General features: G+C 58.0%; 1 long non-coding RNA gene and 1 pseudogene across 1 annotated transcript; both read left to right on the top strand.

Moving 5' to 3' along the window:
- Window positions 1–958: 958 nt before the first annotated feature.
- LOC102769602 lies at window positions 959–1,808 on the top strand (annotated as a pseudogene).
- Window positions 1,809–8,169: 6,361 nt separating this feature from the next.
- On the top strand, window positions 8,170–14,734 carry LOC107182625. Its single transcript, XR_001513355.1, has 3 exons — window positions 8,170–8,437; window positions 9,671–9,819; window positions 14,427–14,734. It is a non-coding gene; the product is annotated as an uncharacterized LOC107182625 (long non-coding RNA).
- Window positions 14,735–16,832: the final 2,098 nt, after the last annotated feature.

The following is a 16,832-nucleotide window of genomic DNA, read 5'->3' as shown; positions in this document are numbered from 1 at the left end:
TCCGTGAGTCCATATTGATATAAAAATTTTTGAACAAATAAGTAAATGGGAGAGAAGGGACAGCCTGTCCCAACAAAACAATTCCAATTAAATGTAAAAGGGGGTGAGGAAGGGTGGAGAGGGTGAAGGGGTCAAATGCATGGTGATGGAAGGAGACGGGACTGTGGGAGTGAGCTCACAGTGCAATATTTAGGTGATGTGTTATACAATTGTACCCTGACACTTGTCACTAAGCAATGTCAGCCGAATAAGTTTAATTTAAAAATAACTGTTAAAAGAAGAGAGTCATAGAAAATCAACATGCCACCGTAATAATTCTTGCAGGAAGAGCTCCGTACGGATGCTAAACGTCAGGAGAAATGGATATTTGCATCACCACCAGGGGAAAATAGTAATTACTAGTATAGTGGAGCCAAAAGGTAATCAGGGTCAACATCACCGTCAGGGAGATGGATTGACCTTCGGTAGCCCTAATGTTATGACCTGAGAAGGACAAACATCGAGTCTAGGTTCTTGGGGAGGGAAGCATAGCACCCATCTAATCTTGAGAAAACATCACACGAACCCAGTTAACAAACATTCTTCAAGATGCCTGGCCTGTACCCCCCCAAAGCATCCAAGTCATAAGGCCCGGGAAGGACTGGAGCGCCCCAGATGGCACGGACTGAGGAGACGGGACTGGGCAGTGTGGCACCCGGTTGGATCCTGGGCAGAGAACGGGACAGAGAGAGGGTGTCAGTGAGAACCTGGTGAAGCTGAATAAACACGGTGGTTGAGTTGAGAGCATTAAGCAGTGTTAGCTCTTCAGCTTTGATACGCTGGTGACACGAGATGTCAGAAGTAGGGGTGCTGGTGACGGGAGACATTGGCACTGAGGTTCCTGGTGAAAAGCTGTGAGAACCTCTCTTCTCTTCGGCTTACCTGATGTAAATCTAAAATCACTTCAGCAGAACAAGGCAGCTCCTTGGAGCCGGCCGGTGAGCAGTGCCCAGCAGGGCAGAACAGGGGCAGGCACCATGGATGCCTTCAAGGTGGTGCCAGAGGGACCAGCCCCTTGGGGCTTTCGGCTGCAAGGGGCAAGGACTTCAATGTGCCCCTCTTCACCTCCCTTTGCCTCATGCCTGGAGGCAAAGCTGCACAGCCTGGGGTAGCTGTTGGCGACTGGGTGCCGAGTATCGATGGCGAGAATGCTGGAGGCCTTACGCACATGGGAGCCCAAAACAAGATCCGAGCCTGTGGGGAGCGCCTCAGCCTGGGTCTCAGCAGGGCCCAGCCGGCTCAGAGCAAACGTCCGAAGGCCCTGGCCCCTGCCTCTGACCCCCCGGGTATGCCTTTGCACCCAGCACTTCCCTCAACAAGACACTGTGGCCCTCCTGGGCGCCCCTGCTGGCTGACAGCACCCCACATCAGAATGGACAGCCGATCCAACCGCTGATCCCAGCAAGCAGCAGCTGATGGAAGACACGAAGACTGGCGGCCATGGCCCGGAATAGGCCAATCCCGTTCCTTCCACATCCTTGCCCACCTCACGGGCACGGAGTTCATGCAAGACCCGGATGAGGAGCACCTGAAGAAGTCAAGGGAACAGTGTGTCCTGGAGCTGCAGAGCCCACGCTACACCCGCCTCCAGGACTGGCACCACCAGCGCTCTGCCCACGTGCTCAACGTGCAGTCGTAGCCCGGCGCTGGCTGGCCAGCTGTCCTCTCTGCCTCTCTCTCTCTTCCTCCTGCCCAGGGCACCCCTGGTGCCTCCAGCTTTTGCCTGCCTGGCCCACCTCTTGTCTGCTCCTGTCCTGAGCCTCCTGCTGGCCTGGCACAGGGCCCGGCTTCATCTGCCACTGCCTTCCCTCTTGGCCCCCTGGTACTACTTTCTACCAGGTCTGTGCTGGCTCGGGCATGGAAATAAACACCCAGTTCTCCTTTCAAAAAATAAATAAAATCACTACAAATAGCAAGTTTACAAAGTATCACAATATAATGGAACACGGGTTATAACATACCAAAAAATCTTTTAAAATAGCTTAAGTAGTAGGAATTAAATAATACATGTCTCAAATACATGTCACGCTTTCACAAACGGGAATTTAGGAAAATCTGTTTGGCTCTACAGACTATTTCAGGCACCTCCTGAGCTAGAACACACTGGTGGTGGGTCCTGCTGCACCCTCCACACCCCTTTACAATCTGAACCCGGAACTGAGACCAGGGGGGGTCCTCACATTCCAGACCAGGGACGCGGCGGAGCCCTGGAGGAGGCGTCGCTGGGCCTCCGGGCTTTGGCTTGGTTGTTGCTTTTCGGACCCGTCAGGAGAGCCTGTGGATACCCAGGCCCCACTCACAGCCTCCTTGGCCCACAGACAGGCTGAAAGGCTGCTCCCAGAATCTCGTAGTCAGCGTCACATTCGGAGACCAAGACATTGTGCACATCGGACTCCAATGAAGAGGAGAAAACAAGGGCTCCTTGCTGAGAAGCTGGGCCGGGAGACTCCGCAGAATTCCAGGAGGATTTCTCAGAGAGCTGTCCACCCCTGTTCGCGGAGCCAGGCTCGGGGAATCGCCTACCCAAAACAGCTCTCAGTGTCCAAAAATTAGAGTCTCCGTGACAAAAACACACAAAACAATCGGCTCAACCAGGCACCTGTTACATTTCAGCTCACTAGGTTCTTTGAGGATGAAAGGAGTTTAAAAACATGAACAGCAGTTTATTAGTGTCTGTGTCTCACCCTCTCTGCGTGCATATAACACGTCAGAATAAACACTAAAAGGAAGGTTAATCTATTTCTTAACACAGGTGTCTGTGGTTTCGACACTCGCTGTGGGGACGTGAAGCAGGGCAGCTTCACGGGAGTCTCTCTCTCTCTCTCTGAAAGAACTTCAACCCAAACATTGGTTTCTGCCACTAAATGTCAACCGTTCTGCGCCTTCGGACGGAAGCGGCAGTCATTGACTTGACCGAGACCTTAGGTGCGTATTTACAAGTCAGTGTGCAGAGGCCCAGGCCAGCGCTAAAAGAGACGAACAACAGGTGGCAGCTGTCCGAACAGTCAGATGTCAGCTGTGAAGGCCTTGGCGCCCGCCGGTGTGACTCAGTGGCTGAGCATCGACCTGTGAACCAGGAGGTCATGGCTTCGATTCCCGGTCAGGGCACGTGCCCGGGTTGTGGGCTCGATCCCCAGTGTGGGGCGTCCAAGAGGCAGCCGATCAATGATTCTCTCCCATCATCGATGTTTCTATCTCTCCCTTTCCCTTCCTCTCTGAAATCAATAAAAAACATATATCTTTAAAAAGACCTTGGTGACAAGCAGGTGACAGCAGCGATGAGAAAATTAAGATGAAATGAGCAAAGGTGAGCCAAGGGAGACGCTGCCTGTGCTCTGTTGCCGGCAGGAACGCGGTACCTCGGGGAGGGAGGGTCGCTTTTTGAGCCAATGACTCTGCCTGGGCTACGAAGCCCGTCCAGCCTACAGCACTCTCCTGGGGGCCCTCGGCACAGGAGCCCCTCCTGTGATCTGGGGTCAGACAGATGAGGGACAGAGCTCCTCGGAGGCCGGGGTCAGTGAGGCCCCCAGGGGGGCCCGTTGATGAGACTAGTGGCACATCAGAGCGGGACCCCAGGCTTTAACAATAGTCCTGCATCATGCGGAGGTCCTTGCAGCCAGACACACACGCCAGGTCCAGGGCCTCAAGCCAGCGGCTCGCTGCCTCCCCGTCACCCTGTCCCTTTAAATCAAGCAAACCATATATATTTTTTTAATATATTTTATTGATTTTTTACAGAGAGGAAGGGAGAGAGATAGAGAGTTAGAAACATCGATGAGAGAGAGACATCGATCAGCTGCCTCCTGCACATCTCCTACTGGGGATGTGCCCGCAACCCAGGTACATGCCCTTGACCGGAATCGAACCTGGGACCTTTCAGTCCGCAGGCGGACGCTCTATCCACCGAGCCAAACCGGTTTCGGCGCAAACCATATTTTTATGTTACTCTAGTTTTAAAAAATCTTCAGATGGACAGAAGACAATAGTCAATATCTCAGCAACTTATCCCAACTGATTCCTCTCGGGTTAAAGCACGGCCACCCCTCTGGCCCCTCCTCCTGCTGGCGTCCCCACAGGGACTAATAGAGCAACTGGCACTGTGCACAGAGCCTTAAAAATATCTCCGCCCGCGGAGCTGAATTCCACCTGTAGGACGCGCCACCAGATAAGTCAATAGCCTGGAATACACGAAGAGGACTGAGTACAAATTCATTGCAGAGTTAAAAATAGGGGCGAGAAATTGGAATCAGTCTAAAGACCCAATCATGTGAGGCGAACCCTAAAGCGTACCCACGTCAGACACTGTGCAGGTTTGAGCGTCTAGGAAGAGTTGAGAGTAGTAGTGCAGACGTGCCGAATTACTGGGAAATAAGATGGAAACAACGTGTCTTTTCTCCTTGGGGGGGACGGGGGCGGGGCGGGGCGGGGCGGGAAGGGTGGCGAATGGAAGAAGAGAGACCCAGAGAGAAATGAGGAAGCGCACATTTGGTGGTCGAATGTCAAGATGAGCTGTGGATACATTCTCCTTATGCTTAGCATATTCTAAAACTCGTATAGTATAGTCCCATTCCCAAAGGCTCATTTTGTTCAGGGATTCCCCAGCTCTTAGGTTATTCTTATCACAAGAAAAGAACGCATACACCTGTTTAAACAAGTTTGTGCCAATACATGTACAATGAAGTCTCCTGCCCGCCGCCCGCCCCGACTCCTGGCCTCCACTCCCGGGAGGTGACTGCCGTCCAAGGTTTTAGAAAGTCGGTCACAGAATTCTCGATGCAAATGTACAAATAGCCACGTGCTATACATTCCAGACCTGCTCCTCATCCAGGCTCCTCACCTCTCACCCAGGAAGGACCCAGCGGCTCCCCTGTGAACCAGGGCTGGGCTCAGGGTGAGCCTGTGGGTGACGGTGGCCAGTGCGGGCCGGGAAGGGCTCGCCCGAACACACAGCACACGAGAGCATGACTGTGCAGAAAACAAACATCTGCCAGGCCCCATGGTGGACACAGGGCAGGGACGTGGGTGCAGAAGTCCCGTCTGTGCAGCTGGCCTCCTCACAAGCTGGCGAAAGCCGCCTCCGCGGCCTCTGCGGTGGCCTTGTGGGCTCTGCAGGCTGTGCCCGCAGGCCCTTTGCTCCCCTCCCAGAGGGTCCTCAGGGGCTAAAGGTCCGGAGCGTTGCCCCAAGGGGGATGGGAGCTCCACTCTAAGATGCTGCAGGTCGCCATCCTTTCCCAGAGAGGGCAGAGGAGATGGTGGGGACCACACCGTAGCCCCCTCCATGGTGGGATGGCCGGCCCACAGGGGTGGGTGGAGGGAAGAGGGGACAGGGTGATCCTGGGGCTCCCAGGGGACACTGCAGCCCAGCCAAGCTCCAGGAGGTCACCCCTAAGCTCTCTAAAACACACAAAGGGCCCCGCTGGTGTGGCTTAGTGGCTGAGTAGTGACCTATGAACCAGGAGGTCGTGGTTTGATTCCTGGTCAGAGCACATGCCCAGGTGGCCGGCTCAATCCCCGTGGGGGGTGTGCAGGAGGCAGCCGATGGATGCTTCTCTCGCATCATTGATGTTTTTCTCTCTCCCTCTCCCTTCCTCTCTGAAATCAATAAGAATATATTTATAAAACAACAACAACAAACGCACAAAGGTGCACAGGGAGGCAGGCACCGCCTGGGGTGCCACACGCTCCTGCTCACTCTTGCTCTTGCCCTGGGGGGGGCCCTGCTCTGCCACAGGATCTGAGGGGACACATGGGCACTGTCATCATACAGCACAGGCTCCCATGGCAGCCTGGAGCTGAGAGACCTGCACCCACCAGCCCGACACCCCGTATCTGGGCACAGCCCCACCCCAGTTCCTGTGAACAGGTGAGAGCATCCTCCCCACGGGACAGTCAGCCAGTCACACCGGGACCAGAGGGGAGGGTCGGGGAGGGACTGGAGGCGGTGATAGCAGAAGCCCAGTCACACGCTGGCTCCTGCCACAGAGGGTCACAGTCCAAGGCCCACGGCAGTGACCCCCTGCCCCTGGAGCGGCATTCCAGTGGGACAAGTTCTGGGGTGGGGGAGGGCTGGGCTGGGGTCTGAGAGAGGGACAGGGATGGCCAAGCAGGACCTTGCCGAGCATGTCGGGAAGACCTGAGCAGGGCCTGGGTCCCTGCAGGAAACCACAGACTTCCTGCAGTAGCGGCACCTCCAGGGCAGACAGTCTGTTCATGACACCTCTGCTGCCCCCGCCCCCGCCTCCCCCCCGCCGCCCACTGTCCAAGGCGCTGTTCTTTGAGACTCCGTTTTTGCTGGTTTCTCTGAATTGTGTCAGCAAGAACCAGAGTGCTTCACCCAGGGAGGCTCTGACGGTGACAGGGGCGGCCAGCGCACTGTGCAGGGCAATGTGCACGAGGAGATATGATGGAGCTGAGAAGCCGCAGCCTCCAGCACACAGACCACAGGTCCCCAAGAGACAGGGCCACGGAAACCCGGGGCCCCACCTGGGAGCCCCTGAGCACAGCATGGGGAGGAGGGGGAGCCTGGGCCACAGCCTCAGGGGCCACTCGGGCCTCCCCACACCTGAAAGCCAGTTAGCGTCCTGGGTCCCCTGTGCTTGGGGGGTTAATGCCCAGGGGCTGTGGAGGTGCTGGTTCTCTGGTTTAAAGGGGAACCAGCTGCTCTTGAGGGGATCTGAGCGCAGAGCAGCTTCCTGGTCTCCCACCAGCACCGGCTGGCGAGGTGGATCCCAGCCGTCCTTGCTCAGAAAGCTGCCGGCCACCCACAGGGCCACACGCTCCTCAAGGCTGCTCCCAACAGAGCACCCTCCAACCTGGAGGTGTGGGGACATGTGTTAGGGACCCTTCTAAACAAAACAGTCATTGTATCACCTTGTTCACAAATACATTAGCACACGATTGCCTGCCCCTCCTAGGTGCCGAGGTTGTGGGGGGGGGGGTCCCCGTCCCCAGGGAAGGCGGCAGAGACCAGCACCAACGCCCTCCTCAGGACGCGGGCTGTGCGTCTGCAGGTGCGGGAGAAGCGCTGTGCTGGCTTCTGCGTCTTGTTTGCCAGACAGGTGGGGATCTACCCACGTTCTGTGCGTCTCCATCTCCTGGACGAGCCCCTGGTGGCTTCCATCCTTGGTCCAGACCACACTGCCCCCACCCCGATGGCGGGATTGGCAGGTGTGCACCCTGTCCCAGGATTCTGTGCTGCACATGCGTCTGCAGCGACTGTCGGGGCACTGTCTCCCCTGAACATCAGGACCACGTCCGAGGGGACCAGGAAGACACCGAGGTAGGAGGCCCGGGTGCGCCGTGTGTGGGTGGCAGGAGGCGGGCACACGGCAGACAGAGGACAGGAGCCGGTCAGGATCCCAGCTGCGACCCTGGGAGCCCGGGCAGAGGAGGTGAGGGGTCCAGTTTTCAGCTCTGCAGACACTCGACCTTGGCTGCCTTATTCGATTTGGGGGTTGGGGGGAGAAGTCTATTCGGAGTGTGACAGGCTAGGGTTCTTTGGTGCCGGTGGTGCTCCTGATCCGTTCGTGGGAATTGGGAAGCTCAGGGGACACGCAGAGTTAAAACGTCGACTGAGGGGCCAAAGGCGTCCTCCCAAACTCCCTCTTTAGCTCTGGTTTCCAGGTTCTACAAGTAGCACACACTCAGCACAACACTTCACAACAGGCTAAAAAAATAAGGAAACAGCTACTTGCACTTGCGCTGCCTTCCCAGAAGCATAACCAATGTATTCTTGGCAGACCATCCCTTCAGACAACCCTTCGCCACATACTAACATCAAGGGGGTCGGACACCAGCTGCTTTTTTAAAAACCTCAATCTATGAGGCTTCCTGGGATTCGCCATCGAGAGAAGGCATTCTTGCCCGGCCCGTGTGGCTCAGTGGTTGAGCATTGACCCAGGGTTTGAGTTCGATTCCCATCGGGCACATGCCCAGGCTGTGGGCTCGATCCCCAGAAGGAGGCAGCCGGCTGATGATGTTTCACTCATCACTGATGTTTCTATCTCTCCATCCCTCTCCCTTCCTCTCTCTAAAGCATCAATAAAAACCTATTTTTAAAAGAGAGGAGAGAGAGAGAGAGAGAGGGAGGGCGCTCTTGTCCCTGCCGGCAATCTGGCAGAGAGAGTCGCCAAGCTGCCCTCGGGCTCCCGGGCGAGGAGCTGAGGACGCGTGCCCACCAGTGAGTGCGTGCGGGAGCCAGATGGTCTCCAGGGGCCGCGGCCAGACTGAAGGCAGGTCGCCTTTCCGGCACCGAGCTGACGCCAAGACCGGCCACCAAACTCATATAAGAGGAAGTGCCCCGAGGCACCTAGGCACGCGCCGGGGACGGGGACTGAGACGGCACCGAGGGCGCCCGCTGCCCAGGAGGTCTCCGGTTTGGGTGCGAAGCGACTGAAACGTAAGCTCTGTCTGAGGGGAATTCCACTTTGCTTATAGCTTTTCCCACTTGGGTTTGTGATGCGAATGCTCCGGCGGAGAAGCCGCTGGTGCTCACCCGTCCACGGCTCACCTGCCCTCAGGTGTCTCCTCGCTGTGCCCTCCCGGCTCTCCGGGCCCCTGACCTGTGGTTTCTGCCCGAGAAGGTCTGGGGCTGCTCAGGGGCTGAGCCAGGAGCAGCTGGTGTCGGCTTCGTTTCCCCTGTTTCAATGAACCCATTTCTCTGGGGGCGCGGGGTGGGGGTGGGGGCGCGGTTCCTGCCCAAACTCTGGAGTGGGCCCGAGAGGCCCCCCCGCCTGCCACCGCAGAGCAAAGCCCACGGGCAGCACCTTCTCAGCCGGTTTCCTTCCTTTAATTCGCTGGCAGCTCCGCTCAGCGCAGATGTGTGTGCTCAGCGCCTCCTGGGAAAGAGCAGGTCTGGGAGGGTCTGGGAGGGTCTGGGAGGAGGGGAGGGGCCCACACCTGGCCTTGCGCCTGCGTCCAGGGCTGACGATCACACGGCCACCGCAACACCGGCTTGACATCACCCAGCGTGGCCTGAGCCGGTCCGAACCTTCCCGTGCCTCCCCAAGAGGGCGATGGCCCCCAACTGGGAAACGGCGACCCGTGCTTCCCATTGGACAGCAGGCAGCGGTAAAGGGCAGGCCCGAGAGCAGCAGGGAAGGCGCCCTGTCTGCCCCCTGAGCCCTGAGGTCAGAGTTCACACCCAGGGCAGGGCTCAGGCAGCTGCAGACAGCAGGCACCTCCTTCCTCGGACAGCCAGGGCCTCCCTCCCGTCACCTCCTCCAGGAGCACAGGGTGGGAGCCCAGGGGGGCCGGGCCGGGCAGGTGCCCAACGGGCAGGTGATGGGGACAGCCTGCCACGGGCTCCCGGTGCGGCGTTAACGGGTGCAGCTATCAGAGCAGTTCCTGCGGTACAGACGGTCTTGCAGATTCCGGGTTTGTGTTCTGAGACCACTGACGTCCTCATCTCGGGTCATTTCAGTGCAAAAGAACGGGGGGACGTCAACGTCAGTCAGCCTCGCTTGACCATGTTCTATCAAATGTATAACCGAGGGGCCAGCGTGCCAGGCACAGGCCGACGTGTGGGGCCGAGCCTGCATCCTTATTGTTCGCCTGCTGGCTCTCCTGGCTCCCCTGCGCTCTCAGAACACAGCACAAAGCTGCTGAGTCTTGTAAATGTTCCCTCTTCCAGGAAATGAGTAAAAGCTACACTTCAAAGCACCCAGGATGGGTGGTCTCCGACGCAGAGGAGCTGAAGGTGTTCTGGGAGAAGAAAATCCAGCATCACGCACGGCAGCTGCAGAGAGAGGGCGAGCGGATCCGCAGGAGCGCCCTGGACAGGTAGGTGGGGGCGGCGCTGGGTGGTCTACAGCAGAGCAGACCCCGTGGGCTCAGGCACTCACCCCCTGCATCCCAGCAACAGCATTGCACTCCCAGATCTCCTGTCATACATTACCTCAGCTTCCAATCACAACAATGGATAAGGGGAGAGAGGAACACCCCACGGTGCCATCCCCCATCCCTCCATCCCACACTCCATCACCCCATCCCTCCATCCCACACTCCATCTCCCCATCCCTCCATCCCACACTCCATCTCCCCATCCCTCCATCCCACACTCCATCTCCCCATCCCTCCATCCCACACTCCATCTCCCCATCCCTCCATCCCACACTCCATCTCCCCATCCCTCCATCCCACACTCCATCTCCCCATCCCTCCATCCCACACTCCATCTCCCCATCCCTCCATCCCACACTCCATCTCCCCATCCCTCCATCCCACACTCCATCTCCCCATCCCTCCATCCCACACTCCATCTCCCCATCCCTCCATCCCACACTCCATCTCCCCATCCCTCCATCCCACACTCCATCTCCCCATCCCTCCATCCCACACTCCATCTCCCCATCCCTCCATCCCACACTCCATCTCCCCATCCCTCCATCCCACACTCCATCTCCCCATCCCTCCATCCCACACTCCATCTCCCCATCCCTCCATCCCACACTCCATCTCCCCATCCCTCCATCCCACACTCCATCTCCCCATCCCTCCATCCCACACTCCATCTCCCCATCCCTCCATCCCACACTCCATCTCCCCATCCCTCCATCCCACACTCCATCTCCCCATCCCTCCATCCCACACTCCATCTCCCCATCCCTCCATCCCACACTCCATCTCCCCATCCCTCCATCCCACACTCCATCTCCCCATCCCTCCATCCCACACTCCATCTCCCCATCCCTCCATCCCACACTCCATCTCCCCATCCCTCCATCCCACACTCCATCTCCCCATCCCTCCATCCCACACTCCATCTCCCCATCCCTCCATCCCACACTCCATCTCCCCATCCCTCCATCCCACACTCCATCTCCCCATCCCTCCATCCCACACTCCATCTCCCCATCCCTCCATCCCACACTCCATCTCCCCATCCCTCCATCCCACACTCCATCTCCCCATCCCTCCATCCCACACTCCATCTCCCCATCCCTCCATCCCACACTCCATCTCCCCATCCCTCCATCCCACACTCCATCTCCCCATCCCTCCATCCCACACTCCATCTCCCCATCCCTCCATCCCACACTCCATCTCCCCATCCCTCCATCCCACACTCCATCTCCCCATCCCTCCATCCCACACTCCATCTCCCCATCCCTCCATCCCACACTCCATCTCCCCATCCCTCCATCCCACACTCCATCTCCCCATCCCTCCATCCCACACTCCATCTCCCCATCCCTCCATCCCACACTCCATCTCCCCATCCCTCCATCCCACACTCCATCTCCCCATCCCTCCATCCCACACTCCATCTCCCCATCCCTCCATCCCACACTCCATCTCCCCATCCCTCCATCCCACACTCCATCTCCCCATCCCTCCATCCCACACTCCATCTCCCCATCCCTCCATCCCACACTCCATCTCCCCATCCCTCCATCCCACACTCCATCTCCCCATCCCTCCATCCCACACTCCATCTCCCCATCCCTCCATCCCACACTCCATCTCCCCATCCCTCCATCCCACACTCCATCCCCCATCCCTCCATCCCCCCCTCCATCACCCCATCCCTCCATCCCACACTCCATCACCCTATCCCTCCATCCCACACTCCATCACCCCTTCCCTCCATCCTCCACGCTCCATCACCCCATCCCTCCATCCCACACTTCATCACCCCATCCCTTATACTCTCGCACTCCAGCACCCCATCCCTTATACTCTCACACTCCATCACCCCATCCCTTATACTCTCCCCCTCCATCACTCCATCCCTCCATCCCCCACTCCATCACCCCTTCCCTCCATCCTCCACGCTCCATCACCCCATCCCTCCATCCCACACTTCATCACCCCATCCCTTATACTCTCGCACTCCAGCACCCCATCCCTTATACTCTCACACTCCATCACCCCATCCCTTATACTCTCCCCCTCCATCACTCCATCCCTCCATCCCCCACTCCATCACCCCTTCCCTCCATCCTCCACGCTCCATCACCCCATCCCTCCATCCCACACTTCATCACCCCATCCCTTATACTCTCGCACTCCAGCACCCCATCCCTTATACTCTCACACTCCATCACCCCATCCCTTATACTCTCCCCCTCCATCACTCCATCCCTCCATCCCCCACTCCATCACCCCTTCCCTCCATCCTCCACGCTCCATCACCCCATCCCTCCATCCCACACTTCATCACCCCATCCCTTATACTCTCGCACTCCAGCACCCCATCCCTTATACTCTCACACTCCATCACCCCATCCCTTATACTCTCCCCCTCCATCACTCCATCCCTCCATCCCCCACTCCATCACCCCTTCCCTCCATCCTCCACGCTCCATCACCCCATCCCTCCATCCCACACTTCATCACCCCATCCCTTATACTCTCGCACTCCAGCACCCCATCCCTTATACTCTCACACTCCATCACCCCATCCCTTATACTCTCCCCCTCCATCACTCCATCCCTCCATCCCCCACTCCATCACCCCTTCCCTCCATCCTCCACGCTCCATCACCCCATCCCTCCATCCCACACTTCATCACCCCATCCCTTATACTCTCGCACTCCAGCACCCCATCCCTTATACTCTCACACTCCATCACCCCATCCCTTATACTCTCCCCCTCCATCACTCCATCCCTCCATCCCCCACTCCATCACCCCTTCCCTCCATCCTCCACGCTCCATCACCCCATCCCTCCATCCCACACTTCATCACCCCATCCCTTATACTCTCACACTCCAGCACCCCATCCCTTATACTCTCACACTCCTGAGCATGTGTGGAACTTGTTATGGAGGCATGTCCTGCTTTATCTGATGTTCTTACAATTGCTCCCCCTGAGTGTGTTCACTCTACTCCTTCCCACACATTTGCAGGACTGCAGATCCAAAGCAATCCCTCTCTTTCTGCAGCCAAGTCCTGCGACCTTGCTGCTGAGGGGGCCTCCCAGGCAGAGCCAGGGTGTCTGATCGCAGGGACAGCTAAGAGGGCAGATTAGCACATAATTCACACCTAGACCAGGCCTCCAATGGCCAGGATACCAAAGTGGCCACAGCCTCTTCCTCAAATAGCACCAGCGCTGCCCTTGGAGCAGGTTGGGAAGGAGGATCCTGGTGGCGCCGGGACAGAGCTGGACTGACCTTCCAGCTGCCAGAGGTCTGGTTGCTGCACTGGCCCACCCTCCCCCGCCTGTGGTCCCCTGGCTGTGGGGTGGGCTCTGCCACTCAGGACATCTGCCCTGGGTAGGCATAGGTGGGGGCCATGGTGCCTCCCCTCCACATGGCGCGGCCCCCACCCCAGCTCTCAGGGGGTCCTCACCCTGACGCTCCTCCCAGCTGTGGGGCTCAGGGCCTTGTCCTGGCCTCTTCTGCCATCAGGCCCTGGAACCTTTGGGTCTTCTGCCCAGGGGTGCAGGCCCAGGAGTGGGCGCTGGGTCCAACAGTGAGGGTGCATCAGCACCAGCTGGTATGTCACCAAGGTCCTGGGCTAATGGGGATGGGACTGTGGGCGGGACGTCTGTGCCTCTTGGGAAAGATGTGGCCAGTTATCAGGACCACAGACCGCAGCCAGGATACGCCCTGTCCCCTGGACCACAGCAGCCCCTGAGACGTCCTCACAGGCACCCAGTGGCTCCCAGGAGCCAGTCAGCAGCCAGGGCCTGGTGCGGGGCAGGAGCGTGACAATCGTGTGTGGGGCCATCACTTGTGGGCCCGTCACACGTGGGCACTGCTGTCCTGGTCTAACCACCTGCTGCTCGGAAGTGCCTTTCTCGTTCAGGCCCTTGGGTGCCGGGACAAGGGTCTGAGTGCATGCCCTTTCCCCAGAGGTCGGCAGGAGCCAAGCGCCCATCTCTCTACCCACTAAAGCCAAACCACACCCTCCCTCGGGCCAAAGGCACCAGGTGGTCATTGTCTGTGAGCCAACACCCAGGGCTGGGGGAGCCCGGCCCCCTGAACCTGGTCGTCCCCGCAGCCGGGTCACCCTGTGCTCTGTGCTGTGGTGGCCACAGTGTGCTGCCTCCCGAGGTGGCCGGGCTGGGACAGGTGGGTGCAATGCAAGGGCGCTGGGGAGGGGGATGGGGGGGAGCAGGCCCATCCTCATCCGCCATGAACCGGGCCTCACCAAGCAGAGAGTTCAGGATGTGGCTCAGCCTCTCTGGGACTCGGAAGTTTCCAGAAGCTACTTCCTGGGTCAAAGTGCTTTCCCTCTGGGTCTAGGGTCCGAGACAGACCCTCCGTGACAGGCATGGCCCTGACCGTGAAGTGGCCGCCCGAAGTTGCAGGGTTCTCTGCGACCTCACACGGTCACAGCTGCCGGCTCGGTGGGGACACAGCCCAGGTGCTGTGTCGACAGACGAAGCCCGGCTGTTGGGGTCCTGTGAAGGTGACTCACAGTGAAATCCACATCCCAGGCTCCGTGGAGAATGGGCTCAGAAGCTGGAGCTGAGGCACAGGGCGCTGCAGGCTCCCCTGGAGGCCGCCCCGCGGGCCTCCGGAGACAAGACGGCAGCCTGAGTCCTGCGTGGAGCTGAGGCACACAGCCAGTCACGTGAGTTCCCCCAAGAAGGGACACCCCGTGAGGGACTGTGTGTGGGCACCGCCAACTGCACCCACAACCAAGCTTCATGGGCACTCTCCCCCTGCTGTGCTCGGCTGCCATGGAATGCCATTGGTTTTGCTTTCGAAGCACATAGTAGGTGCCCAATAAAACCTACAATAATTGGAACAAGTGTTTGTGCAAAATTTCCTCCGTCTTTAAACTCCACACATCCTAAAAGCTGACCAACATGTTGTCAACTCGCAACAGCCATAGAAAGAAACTCAGCTGCCCCACCAGGCTTTCTGACTCCTAGGCTGCAAATTTTATTTCCCCTTCGGTCAAAACATGCCCTAAACCTCAGCCCCACAATCACGGCCAATGTGAGGTCCTGTAAACCTCTGCTTTCCCAGAATTCCCCATGTGCACAGGTGGGAAAGCTCAGGTTTGCAGACCCGCGTTCCCTGAGGCCATGCGGCCCTGAGGTCAGGATTCCATCCTCGCTGGAGCCCCACCTGTGGCTGTGACTACCCTGGACGGGCAGGAGGCAGGGCACCCAGCAGAGGCCGGGCCGCCACAGGACCTGGCCCCTCTCATCTCCCGACAGGGACCCAGGCTCCAGCAGCGACCACCCTATGTGGTCACTCAAATGCCACAGCCCGTGTTCTCACTGGCCCAGACCCAGCTGTGGTCCTGGGTCCGCTCTGAAGTTGCGGAAGCTCTGGTCTGGGGCTGGAGTCTAGCTGTGGCTCCCTCTGGTCTCACGTTGTCTCTCCAGGGTTAGCTGCTTGTTGGTTTGGGTTCTCTTTTGTGTTGACCCTCCATCAGGTTGACAAAGGGCAGGGAAGGCGCACGGCTTTGCCTGCCCTGGGGACTCTCCAGGGAGTTAATCAGAGAAAAGGCTCTGAGAGCAGCCGCCAGGGACCTTCTGTGCCCAACAGATTCCTCAGAGGACAATTCCAGAGCTGACCTCACAGTTGAAAGTCCAGAAAAAACAAGTGGCCCTGGCCGGTTGCTCAGTGGTTAGAGCACTGGCCCACAGCCTGAAAGGTGGCAGGTTCCATTCCCAGTCAAGGGCACATACCTCAGTTACAGGTTAGATCCCCTATCCCGGACGGGGCACATGTGAGAGCCAACTAGTCCATGTTTCTTTCTCTCTCTCTCTCTGTCTCCCACTCCCCCCACCCTTTCACCCTCTCTCTAAAGATCAATGGAAAAAATATCCTCGGGTGAGGATTAAAAAAAGAAAGAACAAGTGGAGAAGTTACGAGGCAGACCTACAAGCACACTCCTCAGTCATCACCGGGCCATCTGTCACATTCGTGACTCAGGAGATTCCCTGGACAAACAGCCTGGGGACCTGGCGATCCCCGGACATAGTCTGGAGTAGGAGTCGCTCACTGACACTGGTGAAGGCCCCGGCTGCTGGAGGTGGTTTTATGTGAGGATACACTTAGCTCATCGGTGCTGTTAACACCAATGAACGGAGGCGTAGACGAGCCCCTCTTGGCCGGAAGGGCACAGTCACGTCCCCGTGAGGCTGTGCAGAACCCTCAGGAACAGCCACCCCCTCCTTGCCATCTGTTACCACCCCAATGACCCACCATGCCCCAATAATGGCAGGAGCCCAAACCAGGAACGCAGACAACTGACCAGCCTTGTCTTCTGTGTCATTGATCTTGTCCTCGGGCAAAGCTGAGCCAGACTCAGATGCTGGGGACACTAGGTGAGGAGGGACGGGGAAGAAAGAGACGATGGGAGGTGAGCGGGTGGGCCTGGGGCATGAGGTGAGCGAGACTCCATTCTAAGGGACCCCGTGGGGGCTCAGCTGGGAGCTCCCTCCTCGCTTGGGCCCTTTGTGACTCGCCACAGCCTGGGTTGTGGAGGGTGTCCCTGAAACCTAGCTCCAGGGGCTGAGTTCTGCAGAACACATATGCTTTCTCTTAGGGAGGAGGAAACAGGGAGAGAGAGAGAGAGAGAGAGAGAGAGAGAGAGAGAGAGAGACCTGAGGACGGGCTCAGCCACACAGCCTGGAGAAAAGGGAATCATTTACAGAACATTTCCCCCTGAACTGCAGGACACACACTTTTTAAGCACACAACAAACATTTCCCAAGACTAAAAACATTTCAAAAAGGAAGGTGCTCAAATGGCCAATGAGCCCATGAAAGGATTTTGCCGTCATTAGTCATTAAGGAAATTAATGCAGACACGGCACATGCCCAAGTTGCGGGCTCCGTCCCCACGGAGTGTGTGTGTGTGTGTGTGTGTGTGTGTGTGTG

The sequence above is a fragment of the Myotis davidii genome, unplaced genomic scaffold, assembly GCF_000327345.1.
Source record: "Myotis davidii unplaced genomic scaffold, ASM32734v1 scaffold370, whole genome shotgun sequence".
NCBI lineage: Eukaryota > Metazoa > Chordata > Mammalia > Chiroptera > Vespertilionidae > Myotis > Myotis davidii.
Note: the sequence above shows the minus strand (reverse complement) of the source record. Positions and strands in the feature narration are given on the sequence as shown.